Source organism: Chiloscyllium punctatum, chromosome 15, assembly GCF_047496795.1.
Source record: "Chiloscyllium punctatum isolate Juve2018m chromosome 15, sChiPun1.3, whole genome shotgun sequence".
NCBI classification, from domain to species: domain Eukaryota; kingdom Metazoa; phylum Chordata; class Chondrichthyes; order Orectolobiformes; family Hemiscylliidae; genus Chiloscyllium; species Chiloscyllium punctatum.
This window is the reverse complement of record NC_092753.1, coordinates 30,658,364-30,676,094: the sequence shown is the minus strand read 5'-3', so window position 1 is coordinate 30,676,094 and position 17,731 is coordinate 30,658,364.

Here is a 17,731-nt window from a genome sequence, read left to right as displayed (position 1 = left end):
GTGACCTGTACAAGAAGGATAGAATGCACCTAAATTGGAAGGGGACTAATATACTGGCTGGGAAATTTGCTAGAACTGCTTGGGAGGATTTAAACTAGTAAGGTGGGGTGGGGTGGGGGGGAGGTGGGTCCCAGGGAGATAGTGAGGAAAGAGATCGATCTGAGACGGGTAGAGCTGAGAACAGAAGTGAGTCAAACAGTCAGGGCAGGCAGGGACAACATAGGACTAATAAATTAAACTGCATTTATTTCAATGCAAGGGGCCTAACAGGGAAGGCAGATGAACTCAGGACATGGTTAGGAACATGGCACTGGGATATCATTGAAATTACAGAAACATGGCTCAGGGATGGGGCAGGACTGACAGCTTAATGTTCCAGGATACAAAGGCTACAGGAAGGATAGAAAGGGAGGCAATAGAGGAGGGGAAGTGGTATTTTTGATAAGGGATAGCATTACAGCTGTGCTGAGAGAAGATATTCCTGGAAATACATCCAGGGAAGTTATTTGGGTGGAACTGAGAAATAAGAAAGGGATGATCGCCTTATTGGGATCATATTATAGACCCCCGAATAGTCAGAGGGAAATTGAGAAACAAACTTGTAAGGAGATCTCAGCTATCTGTAAGAATAATAGGGTAGTTATGGTAGGGGGTTTTAGCTTTCCAAACATCGACTGGGACTGCCATAGTGTTAAAGTTTAGATGGAGAGGAATTTCTTAAGTGTGTACAAGACAATTTTCTGATTCAGTATGTGAGTGTACCTACTAGAGAAGGTGCAAAACTTGACCTACTCTTGGGAAATAAGGCAGGGCAGGTGACTGAGGTGTCAGTGGGCCACCATAATTCTATTTGTTTTAAAATAGTGATGGAAAAGGATAGACCAGATCTAAAAGTTGAATTCTAAATTGGAGAAAGGCCAATTTTGACGGTATTATGCAAGAACTTTCAAAAGCTGATTGAAGGCAGATGTTCGGAGGTAAAGGGACGGCTGGAAAATGGGAAGCCTTCAGAAATGAGATAACTAGAATCCAGAGAAAGTATATTCCTGTCAGGGTGAAAGGGAAGGCTGGTAGGTATAGGGAATGCTGGATGACTAAAGAAATTGAGGGTTTGGTTAAGAAAAAGAAGGAAGCATATGTAAGGTATAGACAGAATAGATCGAGTGAATCCATAGAAGAGTGTAAAGGAAGTAGCGGTATACTTAAGAGGGAACTCAGAAGGGTAAAACGGATACATGAGATAGCTTTGGCAAATAGAATTTGGAGAATCCAAAGGGTTTTTATAAATATATTAAGGACAAAATGGTAACTAGGGAGAGAAAAGGGCCCCTCAAAGATCAGCAAGGCAGCCTTTTTGTGGAGCCACAGAAAATGGGGGAGATACTAAATGAATACTTTACATCAGTATTTACAGTGGAAAAGGATATGGAAGATATAGACTGTAGGGAAATAGATGGTGACATCTTGCAAAATGTCCAGATTACAGAGGAGGAAGTGCTGGATGTCTTGAAACGGTTAAAGGTGGATAAATCCCCAGGACCAGATCAGGTGTACCAGAGAACTCTGTGGGAAGCTAGAGAAGTGATTGCTGGGCCTCTTGCTGAGATATTTGTGTCATCGATAGTCACAGGTCAGGTGCCAGAAGACTGGAGGTTGGCAAACGTGGTGCCACTGTTTAAGACGGGCGGTAAAGACAAGCCAGGGAACTATAGATCTGTGAGCCTGACCTTAGTGGTGGGCAAGTTGTTGGAGGGAATCCTGAGGGACAGGATGTACATGTATTTGGAAGGGCAAGGACTGATTAGGGATAGTGAAAATGGCTTTGTGCATGGGAAATCATGTCTCACAAACTTGATTGAGTTTTTTGAAGAAGTAACAAAGAGGATTGATGAGGACAGAGCAGTAGATGTGATCTATGTAGACTTCAGTAAGGCGTTCGACAAGGTTCCCCATGGGAGATTGATTAGCAAAGTTAGATCTCATAGAATACAGGGAGAACTAGCCATTTGGATACAGAACTGGCTCAAAGGTAGAATTCAGAGGGTGGTGGTGGAGGATTGTTTTTAAGACTGGAGACCTGTGACCAGTGGAGTGCCACAAGGATCAGTGCTGAGTCCTCTACTTTTTGTCATTTACGTAAATTATTTGGATATGAGCATAAGAGGTATAGTTAGTAAGTTTGCAGATGACACCAAAATTGGAAGTGTAGTGGACAGCGAAGAAGGTTACCTCAGATTACAACAGGATCTTGATCAGATGGGCCAATGGGCTGAGAAGTGGCAGATGGAGTTTAATTCAGATAAATGCGATGTGCTGCATTTTGGGAAAGCAAATCTTAGCAGGACGTATACACTTAATGGTAAGGTCCTACGGAGTGTTAATGAACAAAGAGACCTTGGAGTGGAGGTTCATAGCTCCTTGAAAGTGGAGTCACAGATAGATAAGATAGTGAAGAAGGCATTTGGTATGCTTTCCTTTATTGGTCAGAGTATTGAGTACAGGAGTTGGGAGGCCATGTTGCGGCTGTACAGGACATTGGTTAGGCCACTGTTGGAATATTATGAGCAATTCTGGTCTCCTTCGTATCAGAAAGTTGTTGTGAAACTTGAAAGGATTCAGAAAAGATTTACAAGGATGTTGCCAGGTTTGGAGGACTTGAGCGACAGGGAGAGGCTGAACAGGCTGGGGCTGTTTTCCCTGGATTGTTGGAGGCTGAGGGGTGACCTTATAGAGGTTTACAAAATTATGAGGGGCATGGATAAGATAAATAGACGAAGTCTTTTCTCTAGGATCGTGGAGTCCAGAACGAGAGGGCATAGGTTTAGGGTGAGAGGGGAAAGATATAAAAGAGACCTAAGGGGCAACTTTTTCAAGCAGAGGGTGGTATGTGTATGGAATGAACTGCCAGAGGATGTGGTGGAGGCTGGTACAATTGCAACATTTAAGAGGTATTTGGTTGAGTAAATGAATAGGGAGGGTTTGGAGGGATATGGGCCAGGCGCTGGCAGGTGTGACTAGATTGGGTTGGGATATCTGGTCATCATGGACAGGTTGGACCGATGGGTCTGTTTCCATGCTATACATCTCTGTGACTCTATGATTCTAAATGTTTTTTACCTTAATCACTCTGAGTGATAAAAGTGTGGTGCTGCAAAAGCACAGCCAGTCAGGCAGCATCTGAGGAGCAAGAGAACCGGCATTTCAAGCCTATGTACCACACTTTTTGACTCGGATCTCCAGCATTTGCAGTCCTCACTTTCTTCCATTCTCAGTGATAGCCTATTCCACATTAGAAACCCACTCTACTTAAAGAAGTTACGTCTGAATTCGCTTTTGGGTTTATCAGTTTCATTGCTAGAATTTTGACCTTTCATTTTGTCTTTCCCAAGTAGAAAATGTTCATTCAGCCTCTCTCATAATTTAATAATCTTAATGAATTGTATTAAATTCCTCTTAGTATTCTATTTGTCAAGGTAAAGTATCTAAGCTTGTTCACTCTTCATTGAAAGTTATTACCTCCTAATTCTTGCATCTTTCTAGAAAAATTCTTTGCACCTTCTCCAGTATTTCTATATACTTTTTATAATAAGGAGATGTTTTGATAACTTTTCATAAGATCCCTACAGTGTGGAAACAGGTCCTTCGGCCTAACAGGACCACACAAGCCCTCTGAAGAGGAACCCACCTTGACCCATTCCCCTTTATTTATTCCTGATTAATGCACCTAACCTACACATCCCTGAATTTAGCATGGCCAATTCACCTAACCTGCACATCTTTGGATTGTTGGAAGAAATAATCTGTTTTGGGACCATTGCTGTTTGTCATTTTTATAAATGACCTGGAGGAAGGGTTAGAAGGTTGGGTGAGCAAGTTTGCGGATGATACGAAAGTTGGAGGAGTTGTAGACAGTGAGGAAGGATATGGCAGGTTACAGCGGGATATAGAGAAGCTGCAGAGCTGGGCAGAAAGGTGGCAAATGGAGTTCAATGTAGCTAAGTGTGAAGTGATTCACTTTGGTAAGAGTAATAAAAAGATGGATTACTGGGCTAATGGTAGACTACTTGGTAGTGTGGAAGAGCAGAGGGATCTTGGTGTCCATGTACACAGATCTCTGAAAGTTGCCACCCAGGTAAATAGTGCAGTGAAGAAGGCATATGGCGTACTGGCTTTTATTGGTAGAGGAATTGAGTTCCGGAGTCCTGAGGTCATGCTGCAGTTGTATAAGACTCTGGTGCAGCCGCATCTGGAATATTGTGTGCAGTTTTGGTCGCCATACTATAGGAAGGATGTGGAGGCACTGGAACGGGTGCAGAGGAAGTTTACCAGGATGTTGCCTGGTATGGTAGGAAAATCCTATGAGGAAAGGCTGAGGCACTTGGGGTTGTTTTCATTGGAGAAAAGAAGGTTTAGGGGTGATTTGATAGAGGTGTACAAGATGATTAGGGGGTTAGATAGGGTTGACAGTGAGAACCTTTTTCCACGTATGGAGTCAGCTATTACAAGGGGGCATAGCTTTAAATTAAGGGGGGGTAGATATAGGACTGATGTTAGGGGTAGGTTCTTCACTCAGCGAGTCGTAAGTTCATGGAATGCCCTGCCAGTAGCAGTAGTGGACTCTCCCTCTTTCTGGGTATTGAAGCGGGCATTGGATAGGTATATGGAGGATAGTGGGTTAGTGTAGGTTAGGTGGGCTTTGATCGGCGCAACATCGAGGGCTGAAGGGCCTGTACTGCGCTGTATTCTTCTATGTTCTATGTTCTATGTTCTAAATCAGACTACCAGGAGGAAACCCACGCACATACAGGGAGAACATGCAAACTCCGCAGCGACAGCCATTTGAGGCTGGAACCAAACTCAGGTCCCTGGCATTGTGAGGCAGCAGTGCTAACCACTGAGCCACCATGCTACCCTATCTGATTAACTATCTTTAGCCCTACACTTGTATTTTTTTTTGCACTCTAACTTACCATCTGCTCTGCTAGCTTTTTTCTGGAGAAACTAAAGTGCAAATTTTAAGACATTAACAATTTTTTGACAGAGTTACTGGAAATGGTGAGATATAAGTAGATTAGAAACAAGCCAACAATGTGCACGTATTCAGAAAATTCAACTAAAAGATTTTGTGCAAAATAATAGAGTCTATTCTCAAAGTAAACTTGAAGGTAATGTACATAATAACTATTTTGTCAACAATAGTCAGTGTGAACGAGAAGAGGAAAATGCTATCTGACCAACTTTCCTAATTCTGTTCAGAAAATAAAAATCCACGTGGATCAGGGAAAGCCCTCTGTTGTGGTGTTCCTAAACTTGTAAGAGGTAATGGACCAAGTTCCACACTAAGGAATTACATTTAAAGCTGAAGGGATCACAAGCTCTGAGAATTAGTAGAAATTAGCTGAAGGGTGAAAAGCTATGCACATTTCTTGGAGACATTATGTTTTGATGAAGAAGTCTCATTATGTGGTGTGCCCCAGGAATCATTGTTAGAATTACTAATGTTAATATCAATGAATTGGAATAATATACACAGTTGTTCAAAATTATAGTTGGTCCCAAACTTGACGGGAGAGGGTGAAATCAGAAAATAATCTCAGAGATTGGAGAAGATATGCCATTTAGCTATTCCAGAATTCCTTGACCGACTATTGGTCATCATCCCCTAATTGCTGAGGTCTCAGCTCTGGAATATTTTTTTCAACCTCTTTGCCTTTCCCACTCATTTTTTTTTAACCTACCTCTTTGACCAAGTTTTCAGTCACATGCTTTACCGACTCCTTTAATTTAGTGTCAATTTTTTTTTGTTTGATTATGGTACAACATTATGATGTGGCTTGGGATGTTTTACTATGTTAAGGCATTATTTTTAAAAATGCATGTTTTGTTGCTCCTATCATTTGGTTATTTTCTCTATTTAATTTTTTAAGCATATCTAAGCATCGTGGGTCAGTGGTTAGCAGTGCTACCTCACAGCACCAGGGACCTGGGTTTGATTCCACCCTTGGGCTGTGTGGAGTTTGCACATTCTCCCTGTGTCTAAGTGGGTTTCCTCTGGGTGGTCTGGTTTCTTCCCACAGTCCAAGGATGTGCAGGTTAGGTGGATTGGTTGCACTACGATATGGCAACTATACCATTCAAGATCAGAGACCATTGCAGAGAGTGGTGAACTCAGCCCAGACAATCACAAAGGCCAACCTCCCATCTAGCAGGCCCACTGTCAAGGAAAGGCTGCCAGCATTCTCAAAGATCCATCCCACCCTGGCAATGTTTTTTCACAACCTCTACCATCATACAAAAGCCTGAACACACATGCACCAGCCGGTTTCAAAACAGTTTCTACCCTTCTGTTGTTAGAAACTGAATGGATTCACAAACTCTTAACATTCGCCTGTAACTGCTGTATCTTTATATTTACTTTTCTATGCTACTTAACTCTATGATCTGCCTCGGTACACGTGACAATGAATTCCATTCAATACAATTCAGTTCAATGTGTAGGTTAGGTGCATTAGCCATGGAAATGGATGGTAGGAGATTGCATCTGGGTGGGGTGCTCTTAAGAGGACCAGTGTGGGCCAAATGGCCTGCTTCCACACTGTAGAGATTCTATGAATTGATGAGTAAGTGTAACATTTGTCACTGATTTCCTTTCTTTTTCCTGTAGTTCTTTTTCAAGGAGCCAAGCATTGTAAGGTGAATTAATGTTTTAAAACTAAGGTTAAAATATGTTTATTTCAAAATAGAAAAATCTTATGCTTGCTTTTACAGTAATACGGAAGTGATATAAATTGTCAAACAAGTTGTAGGATTGTACACTGGTGACTTAATTCTGCAACATTAATTTTCATATTAAAATTTAGAATATGTGAAAAATTAATACATTTACAATATTTCATCACATCTTCTTGAAACACTCTCCAAGCTCACTACAAACAATTATTTTCTGTGAAATGCAAAGTTACAGTACAGATTAATGCAGTTATCACATTGTGTTCAGTAAGGTACTTTAAACAGCCATTACATCTGTTTTCAGCTCAAGCTACAATGTTTGAATGCTTTACGTGTATCATAGAACCTTTTAGTGGTTACCCAAACAGACAAACAGATCATAAAATTATAAGGAGATTCAAATTCTAATTTAGAGACCTAACTGCACAACTGGCCAACAAAAGCATGGAAATCTCAAAGCAGAGAACAAATGAGTATTAATGCAATTAACATCAACATTGACAGATTTGTGAATAATGCAAATATTGCACACCAGGGGGCACTAAGCAACTTCAAAGGATGTAAATGATGGAACTGTATATTCTTTGGTAAATTACACTATTATTAAACAGAATTTATTTTTACACGACATTTAATAGTACATGCTAAAATCACTAGTAGCTAATTTAAACAATTCAGGACAAACTGCAAAACACTGAAGACAAGATCCTCAACCCTATCAATCTTTTATTTTTTGACAAAATATTAACATTCCAAAATCAATTTTGAGATAATCAAATAATATTTCAATTATCTAATCTTCTCTCCCAGTCTTTCTAATCTTGCGTATTATTTTTGTGAAATTTAACCCTTCACATACATTTCTGAATGTGAAAGGACAGCAAGTTGACTGTATTATATTCTTGCTTTTCGGAGATCATACAAACATTCTTGCATATATATACATATAATAGGCTGACAATTACTGAATCAAAATGACCCTAAGAGACCCAAACAAATGCTAACAGAATTAATCAAACTCTAACAGGCTTATTCAGAACCTAACAGAAGATAATGTGCAAAATTAGATCATAATAGATCCCATAGACCATAAAAGAATCAAACTGAACCAAACAGACCAAACAGATACAAACACACTTTAACCACAACTAATAGTCTCAACCAGAGCCTGACCAACCCTAACAAAACCCAAACAGACTATGGCAGATCAAAACAGAATGAAACAATCCTAACATACGCAAACAGAACTAAACTAATTTTAACAAATCCAAAAAGAAATTGATGAACAGAACTAAACCGATATTAACAGATCTAAACAGGCTATAATATAATCCAGCAGAACTATTTCTGACAGACCTTAACGATAATAAAACCAAACAGACTATGACAAAGCCTAACAGATTGTAATAGACCGCAACAGCCCTAAATAGAGACAAACAGAAATGAACTGATCTGATAGATCCGTACATAATATAAGAACATAAAAATTGGAAATGGAGCTGTGTTTAGTACCTCGAACCTGCTCTGATAGCCAATAAGATCATGATTAATCTGACTATAGCTTTCGTATTACTCTGCAATCCCTTGTGATTCTCTCTAACTTAGCTTCAAAGTTGTTTTTGTTGATTCATGGGAGGTGGGCCTAACTGACAAGGCCAGCGTCATCCCCAATTGCCCCTGAACTGAGAGGCTTGCTAAACCATTTCAAAGGTCAGGTAAGAGTCATTGCTGTGGTTCTGGCACAATAGGTTGGCCAGAAAATGTATGGACAGCAGACTTTGCTCCCTGAAGTGCATTAGTGAGCTAGATGGTTTTTTTCAAACAACAACTGGTGATAGAAAACTGTTATTGTTATAATTACTAAGATTAGCTTGAGAGCCAAGATTTATTAATTAAATTTAAAGTCTGAAACTGTTGTGATAGGATCTGAGCCCCAGTCTCCAGACCCTCGGAACACTTCAACCCCAGGGCATCAATGTGAACTTCACCAGTTTTCTCATTTCTCCTTCCCCCGCCTCACCCCAGTTCCAAACTTCCAGCTCAGCACTGTCCCCATGACTTGTTCTACCTGCCTATCTTCCTTTCCACCTTTCCACTCCACCCTCCTCCCTGACCTATTACCTCCATCCCCATCCCCATCCCCATTCACCCATTGTACTCTATGCTACTTTCTTTCCACCGCCACCCTCCTCTCATTTATCTCTCCACCCTGCAGGCACTCTGCCTCTATTCCTGATTAAGGGCTTTTGCCGGAAATATAGATTTTCCCGCTCCTCGGATGCTGCCTGAACTGCTGTGCTTTTCCAGCACCACTCTAGAATCCAGAGCATTAGGCTGGCCCTGATATTACCACTAGGTGTCACATATACTCAAACATCTATTCGTCAGTGCTGTCTGTTGAAGAGAATTCCAAAAACTAACAATGCTGTGAGGACTTGGATGGAATAACTGCCTATATTTTATATACTAAGTGGGTAAAGAGTTCCTAAAAAGACTCCAATCTTCTGGCTAATCACTAATCTTCAGAATGTAACTTTAAACAAAAAGTTCTGGAATTTACATATGAAAGAATTGAAATCAAACATGGTCATTCTAAAAGATGAGAGACTTAACAAACAATCCAGGTCTTTTTCAATGTATAATTTCAGTTACATCACACTGTAAACTTTTGCTATAAATTCTGTGTCCTACAATCTTATTCTCCACAACCACCTGATGAAGGAGCAGTGTTCTGAAAGCTGGAACTTCGAAATAAACCTGTTGAACTATAACCTGGTCTTGTGTGATTTTAACTTTGGTACACCCCAGTCCAATACCGGCACCTCCAAATCATGACGAATCTCAGCATTGTAAACTTGCTCTTTCAATTTGATATAACCTTAAATAGTCTCAGTTAGTCACGATTGATGTATCCATCTCAGGTGTTTTTCTGTTTCAATGGAATATAATTTGTTAAGAGTTATGCATTACCTCCTTGAATGTCTGCATTGCTTATCTACTTTCTTAGATTTTAATCAATTTACCTAATTCACTTCAGCCATTTCTACATTCATATGCTTATCACTGCCTTCATATTTAAGACACTGCGTTTTCAAAGTTTGGGAGGAGATTTGTAGCTCGGGTGCTCGTTGTTGTGGTTCTGTTCGCCGAGCTGGGAATTTGTGTTGCAGACGTTTCGTCCCCTGTCTAGGTGACATCCTCAGTGCTTGGGACCCTCCTGTGAAGCGCTTCTGTGATCTTTCCTCCGGCATTTATAGTGATTTGTATCTGCCGCTTCCAGTTGTCAGTTCCAGCTGACCACTGCAGTGGCCAGTATATTGGGTCCAGGTCGATGTGCTTATTGATTGAATCTGTGGATGACACTCATTCACAGGAGGCTCCCAAGCACTGAGGATGTCACCTAGAAAGGGGACAAAACATCTGCAACACAAATTCCCAGCTCGGCGAACAGAACCACAATACTGGGTTTGGACACATTTTATTCAACCTCAAAATGAATGAAATTCCATCATGTTATTATTGTTTCTGTCTGGAGGATTCTTTACTATAAAGTCATTAACTAATTCTGTCTTATTACACATTTCAAGTTTTAATATGGCCATCTACCTGGTTGGTTCCAGAATGTATTGTTCACAGAAGCTGCCCTGAAAGTCCTATATGAACCCATCCTCCAGGATGTTTTATATGAAGTATAAAACCACACACAACTACAACAATACCTTTCCTACAAATTCCTGTCTTTTATTGACTTGTAAATATAGCTAATGTTGGGGATCTATAAACTATTTCCAATATTGACTTGCTTTCTTCACTATTTCGTACCTCCAACAAATCTAATTCTACGTTTAATCTGTCTAAGCCAAATTCATTTCTCATCACTGTAATGATATCATTCTTTATTAACAGACCCATCCAATCTCCTTTGCCTTTCTTCCTGTCCTTCTAAAATATCAAATGTCCTTAAAAATTCATATCCTCCTCTTGGTCACTTTGAAACTCCATCTCTGAAATGGTTGTCGTAGCATACTCATTTATTTCTATTTTGCTATTTAGAGTCATAGAGTCATAGAGATGTACAGCATGGAAACAGACCCTTCGATCCAACCTGTCCATGCCGACCAGATATCCCAACCCAATCTAGCCCCACCTGCCAACATCAGGCCCATATCCCTCCAAACCTTTCCTATCCAAATGCCTCTGAAATGTTGCAATTGTACCAGCCTCCACCACATCCTCTGGCAGCTCAGTCCATACACGTACCATCCTCTGCATGAAAAAGTTGCCCCTTGGGTCTCTTTTATAACTTTCCCCTCTCACCCTAAACCTATGCCCTCTAGTTCTGGACTCTATAACTTCATAGTCGTTATAATTGGTTAAAGTCTTCACTGCAGTTATTATCTATGGTATGGTGTGGCTAAACCATCTGCAAGTTTTGGGTAGAGTCACCATTTAGGGCATCTCACAGGAACATTACATGAAATCTTCATATGTCAGCTTGATGAGGCAAAGATGGTAGATTTGCTTTCCTAAAATACAAGTAAATGATGATAGTTTCATGATTACCAGTACCATGACTAGTTTCAAATCCAGTTTTTTTTATTAATTTGAATTTAAATTCCATCTGGCACCATGGTAGGATGTGAACTCATGAACCCAAGGCATTAGCCCAGAAATCTGGATTACAAACCCCCATGACATTACTATTACATCACCATCTCCCCATAATGGTAAATGATTGTTAAAAGGTTGCAAAATCAGTAACAAATGGCTCAGAATGAACCTTTCACTGGAGAACTGAAAATCTTCTGCTGGCTACCTACATGTTTATGAGCCTGTCACACACAGTGGATTCATCCTGAAACAGTCTCTTGTGCAAAGGCTCCCTCTGAAATATATGACAAATTTGAATTCAATAGGATCTGTTGTTAAAAAGCCAGCCTGGTGGTGATCATGACCTGTTAACTGTTGGGAGAAAAAACTTGTTCAATAACCTCTATTAGGAAGGAAATCTAATCCTTATCTTGTCTAGCCCATATATGACTCTTGCTTCACACCAATATGGTTGGCTCTGAGCAATTATAGTTGGGCAGTAAATGTTGCCCGAGCCAGCCATGCACATCCTGTGAGTGAATTTTATAAAAAGGACACTTGCATACCAGTAAAACAGTGATGGTGAGGACAATAGTTGCATCCCAGCAACAAGACTGCTGAAAGCCCTGTCCAGGACTAAAGATGTTAATGAAGATCCCATAACTCTCTCTGTGCCCTCTGTTTTCTGCAGTTGGCTGGTTAGATCCCAATGGGTCCCTGAACATTGAGGCAGAACACCATTGTCAATGCTGCCATACAGTCAAAAACATAATCTGCTTTCATTTCTCCTGAGGCAACATGGTGGAACTGCACCTTGTCCATGATTGCAAGATGCTGGGACAGTATTACCCATGAAAGGGTTCACAGTCAAATTGTCTGACATTATAAATATCACATTATAAATTTTGATTCACCATGTAAGTAGTGACTATTTGTTCCAATGCATATCATGGTCTGTTACAGCATTTTAGTTTGATTTATAATGTAAACATGTTCCAATGGGTTCTTACCATTATTAATGGGCACTACAGTCAGTAGTGCACCTGTAGTATAAGTTGGAAAGTATCTAACGGGATATTTAAGGTTTGATCAAAATGATCATGTGCACTTCAATATATAGGTAATTTATTAGCTTAAACTAGTTCAACTACAAACTAATGAGTGATTCTATTAATTTAAACTGCTTTTACACACATGCAAACTAATGAGTCCCACTGCCTTGTCTTCATACCAAAGACTTTGGACACCTGGAACTTGGAGCTTTATCATGGATTCCATGGCCCAGCCTCACAAACCCGGCCCAATGGGGAAAGTCCAACGAATGGGACAAAGGCCCTGATGTTAGTCCTATTCTGGTTCGGTGCTATATCATCATTTCATAATATATTCAGTACTTCTCCAGACAATCCAGTGTGCAGAAAATAGGTTGAAAGCATCCCCAGGTAACTCTGTGTTTAACTATATAAAAGAATGATTCCCACAGACAATCGAGGCTATGCAGTTATCTCCCAGCAATAACAGGTTGTATTCTACACCAGGCTTCTGTTCATATATTTTTTCACTTTGCTTCAATTGCTTGTTGTCATATTCAATAAAGCCTTAATGATTAACCTTTAATGGCCTGTTCTATAGATATCAAGCCCAATGTTACAATGTGTCTCAGTGATGGTATGCATATGAAAGCTGTGGACTTGGGTGTTCTCTGGTGAATGTGTTAGGCTTGGTACCTCAACAGGGTGCTGTGGAGTCCCCTCCTCAAAAACTGTTAGCTGAATTGGCACTGTGTTAGAAGATCCCCAATGATGTGAAGCTGGCCTGGGCACCCAGGCCTGTTATCCAACAAACCTCTTTTGAAGCCTGGATCTCACTCACTGGTCTCCTTCTCCTCCAACAACAACATGATGTAATGCAAAGAAATATACACAAATCACACAAAAGCTCCAGCTCAGTTATTTTTCATTTCACTGGTACAGAATATAAAAGAGGATGTGGTGGCATATTGTAAAGGCAAATAACACAGAAGGTTAGAGACAAAAAAAACTGCAAACGCTGGAATCCAAAGTAGACAGGCAGGAGGATAGAAGAACGCATCAAGCCAGGCAGCATTAGGAGGTGGAGAAGTTGATGTTTTGGGTGTTACCCTTCTTCAGGACTGGGGGTGGGTCTGTGGGGAGCTGCAGATAAAGGGGGAGGCGGGGGCAAGGTGGTGAAGTGGGGGTAGGTGGAGACAGGTAGAGGGTACGACCTGATTGTTCAATGGGCGGAATGAATCCAGTAGGAGACAAGGAGGAGTGGAACGGTGGGGGAGGGGCTGGAAGGGAGTCGAGGGATGGGGAGGGAAGTTATTCGAAATTGGAGAACTCAATGTTGAGTCCTCCAGGCTGTAGGGTGCCCAAGCGGAAGATGAGGTGTTTTTCCTCCAATTTGCGATGTGGTTTGTTGTGACAATGGATGGTCATGTCGGAAAGGGAGTTGGAAGGGAAATTGAAATGGGCAGTGACTGGAAGGTCTGGTCGGCCCCTGTGGGCCTGGCTGAGATGCTCAGAGAACATTTCCATAAGTTTACGTTTGGTCTCCCTGATATAGAGAAGACCACATCAGGAGCACCTGATGCAGTAAACTAGGTTGGAAGGGATCCATACTTGCATAAGACAGAGAGGAGTGGGGAGGGCCAGATGTTCTTAATGGTGGGGTTTAGTTGGAGTTGGCAGAAGTGTTTAAGGATGACGTGTTGGGTGTGGAGGCTGGTGGGGTGGTAGGTGAGGACAAGGGAGACTCTGCCTTTATTGCATGAGGGGGTTTTTGAATAGTGGAACTAGGAATGAAGGTGGTACGGTAGAGGCTATCTGGAAAAGCATGTGGGCTTGAAATAGGTGGACATTTGGGATACTCACAAGTGGGATGTCTCTTCATCTGAGCAGATGTGGCGGAGGCACAGGAATTGGTGGAATAGGATGGAGTTCTTGCAGGATATTGGGCCGGAGAAGGTGTAGTCCAGGTAGTTATGGGAGTCTGTGGATTTGTAGTAAACATCCGTCTGGAGCCCAGGTTAATGTACGATACATTCAAATCCCACATTGGCAGATGGTGTAATTTGAATTTAACAAAAGTCTGGAATGAAAAACTAGCCTAATGGAGGCCATGTAACCAATTTCATTACTGTCAATTAACGTGAAAATCCATCTGGTTCACTAATATTCTTTAGGGAAGGAAATCTGTCATCCTTACCAGATTTGGCCTACATGTGATTCTAGACTGACACTAATGTGACTGACTCTTAAATGCCCTCAAGGCACGTTGGATAGGCAACCTAGCGAGTTTCAACCACATTCCATGAATGCATGCAAGAAAAGTGCATTCAAGAAAGCTTATACCTCTTTCAGTGGATAGCCACTGCTCGACACTCCAAAACACAGTAACACTGTTGGAAGCTCAATTCCTTGTCTTGCTTCAGCAGGTAAGAGACTCTAACAAACCTAGCAGAGTCTATTGGGCTGAACTTTACCATGTTTTGACAAAGTATCATTTTCGTCAAGTTTCATGGAGGGTGTCTCCCTGCAAGAACTAACGTGTTTTCTTTTATTATCCTCCAAACTCATCTCATTAACTACCTATCACACCCTCTGCCTTCTGCCTTGACCAATGCTAGCCAGATTATCATCACTGCTGGGATAACCCAGGGGTTCTGAGGCTAGTGCCATCTACAAAAGGCCATTGTTCACCCAGTCAAGCACTATCAGTCCAGAGCAGCCTTACATAGTTCATGACATGTGTGTGACTGACAAGGTGAAATTGGCATCTCACTCTCAGCCAGGGGCTTGGAGGTCCTACTAGATAAGTTGGTGCAGAGGAGGTTGTCCTCTTTCCACAGGACCAGCAGTGGAGACCACAAAACCAGACCTGACCAGTCTGGTCTGAGTCCTCCAAAGGTCAGTGTGCTCTTAGCTGTCTGAACAAACATGAACAATATAGGAAGAAGGTTACTGACTTTCTCTGCTCTGTCAATGGAGTTCCATCATCTTCTATCTGCCACTATGCACTCACTCCATTTCTGCTACTGTACACCTCTGTCACCATGAATCACACTGTACTACTGTCACTCTTGCATCCAACATCTTCTCACACTGACTCTAAATCCCCAATTCCCCACCCTATTAACTCTGCAAAGCCTCTGCTTTCTTCCCCACTCGCAAAACCTTAACATATTTCTTTCACCTACACCAGTACTTACAGCTGTAGCAGGCACTTACATTTCACTCAGTCCCTCCCTTTCTCACATTCCAGGACAAAGCAGCAAAATAGGGCAGAAAGCACCAAGAACCAAGCCAGGTGGTGGGGTGTCTGACATTTGGCTCCTCAACCCCATGAGAGTAGGATTTTGACCCAGAATGTCCCAAGCAGCTGAATGAACATGGCCAAGCCCCTGCACTAATATTGAAGGCTGCCATTGACCAACTGTGCCAGCACTCCATGATTGATGGGTGTCTATTGAAATAGATGAGGACTACCCCCCTTAGAATTTGAGACCTGGACATTTTCTTGAAGCACTTTCAGTGCATTTGCCACATACACGTTTGGCATAGGATAATGGCACCCACCTCTTTGACTGATCATTGCTGACAACCATGATAGCTGCCTGGCTTTGTGTCTATGCTAAAAGGCAAGTTAAACAGAGGTACTTTGCACTTGTTAGCTTTGGTTGCATGGGTAAAATACTGAAAAGTAAGGCAAGACAAGGATGCTGTCAACATCCAGGTTGGCACTAAATATGTGAGCGCTAAGAACACAAGTGAGCAACTCTGAGATGCAGCCTGGTTCAATCTGTGAGCTGGGTGGTTGTTCCCTGAGAACAAAGTTGTAAAATTGGAATTATCTTATATATCATTTGGTTAGGCATTATCTAGGGCTCCTTTTTTTAACTGTTGTCTTTTTGATTTTGTATTGGGAATGGCTATATCTGTGGTTAAGGTGAGTGGAAGGAGGAATGGGCATCCATTGTTAGCTTTTAGAATGCAAATAACAGGTTTTCCTCATTTGTGAATTGTCTGGGGCTAGGGCATGGCCTCAGCTAGAGAGAGTTAAGATGGTAGTAAGGATTGAGAGAGGAGCCCTCTATGGGCAAGGGGGAAGATTTCTAGCGAATTGGGGGTTATTTGGGTGTTTGCTTCAGTTAAATGTAGTGATTAATTTTTTAGTTGTAGTAGTTTTTATAGGAGTAGTTTTTAGATGTCATAGAGTTAATGTCTTTGTAGCTCATCATACCTCAGATAAGTTCCCTTCTCCTAGGAAACCATGGGTTGCCCTAGACAACCATGGCTAGTAATTTATTCAGGTGGTGCACCTGGAATATAAAAGGGAGCCATTCCCCTGTTAAAAAAAAGGTGTTGTCAAACCTTAGGAAGTAAAGATTGGACATCACCCTACTGCAGGAAACGCATCTAACTGATAAGGACCATCTGAAACTGCAGCAGAGGGGTTATGACACGGTATTCTTCTCCTCCTCCAGCTCTAACAGTAGAGGAGTGGCTATACTGGTAAGAAGGAACCTCCCTGTCCAGGTAACGGAGCACATTAAGGATGAACATGGACGGTTTATTATTCTTAAAGCCCTAATACATGGAAAAGAGTATGGCGTCTGAATGTACATTGTCCCCCGGCGCACCCTCTTAAATTTCTAGTCGATGTAGTGGCTAAATTAATGAATCTTGGGGTGTGCCGTACAATTATAGGAGGGGATTTTAATTGCCTAATAGATCCAGAGATTGACAGGGTGCCAAAAGGCCTGGCAAGTACGCCTGCATAGTCTAAACAGTTGGTGGACATGTGTGAAGAGTTGGGATTAGTGGATGTCTCCACCCTAACGGAAGATTCTTTACATTCTACTTCCACCCACACAAATGCCATACACGAGTTGACATTTTTTTAAGCCAAGTGATAGTTTGGACAGAACATTGGCCTGCAAAATTGGGAATATAGCTGTCTTGGATCATGCGCCAGTGTATCTAGGTGTTAAAATCAAGCATAGTGGAATAGATGCACGGCTCTGGCACATGGATCCATTGTTGTTATAGGATAGCAAATTTGTTGAGTATATCAGAAGAGAGTTCAGGGCCTTCTGGGATATCAACTCAGGTATGGCCAATAATCCAGCAATACTTTGGGAGGCCAGTAAGGCATATTTACGAGGCCTGATCATTTCATATTTGATGACTAGAAGGAGGCAGAGGGAGGAGCAGCAATGGATGCTGGAGGCCCGGCTGCAGATAGCTGAGGAAACATATTATAATAGGCCCCTCTTTGGTCAAATTGCAGCAGGTCATGGCCCTCCAGGTGGCTCTCGACTCATTGCACACACAAGTGGCTACAAAAGAGGTCTCGTTTGCTAAAGAAAGACTGTTTGAATTTGGATATA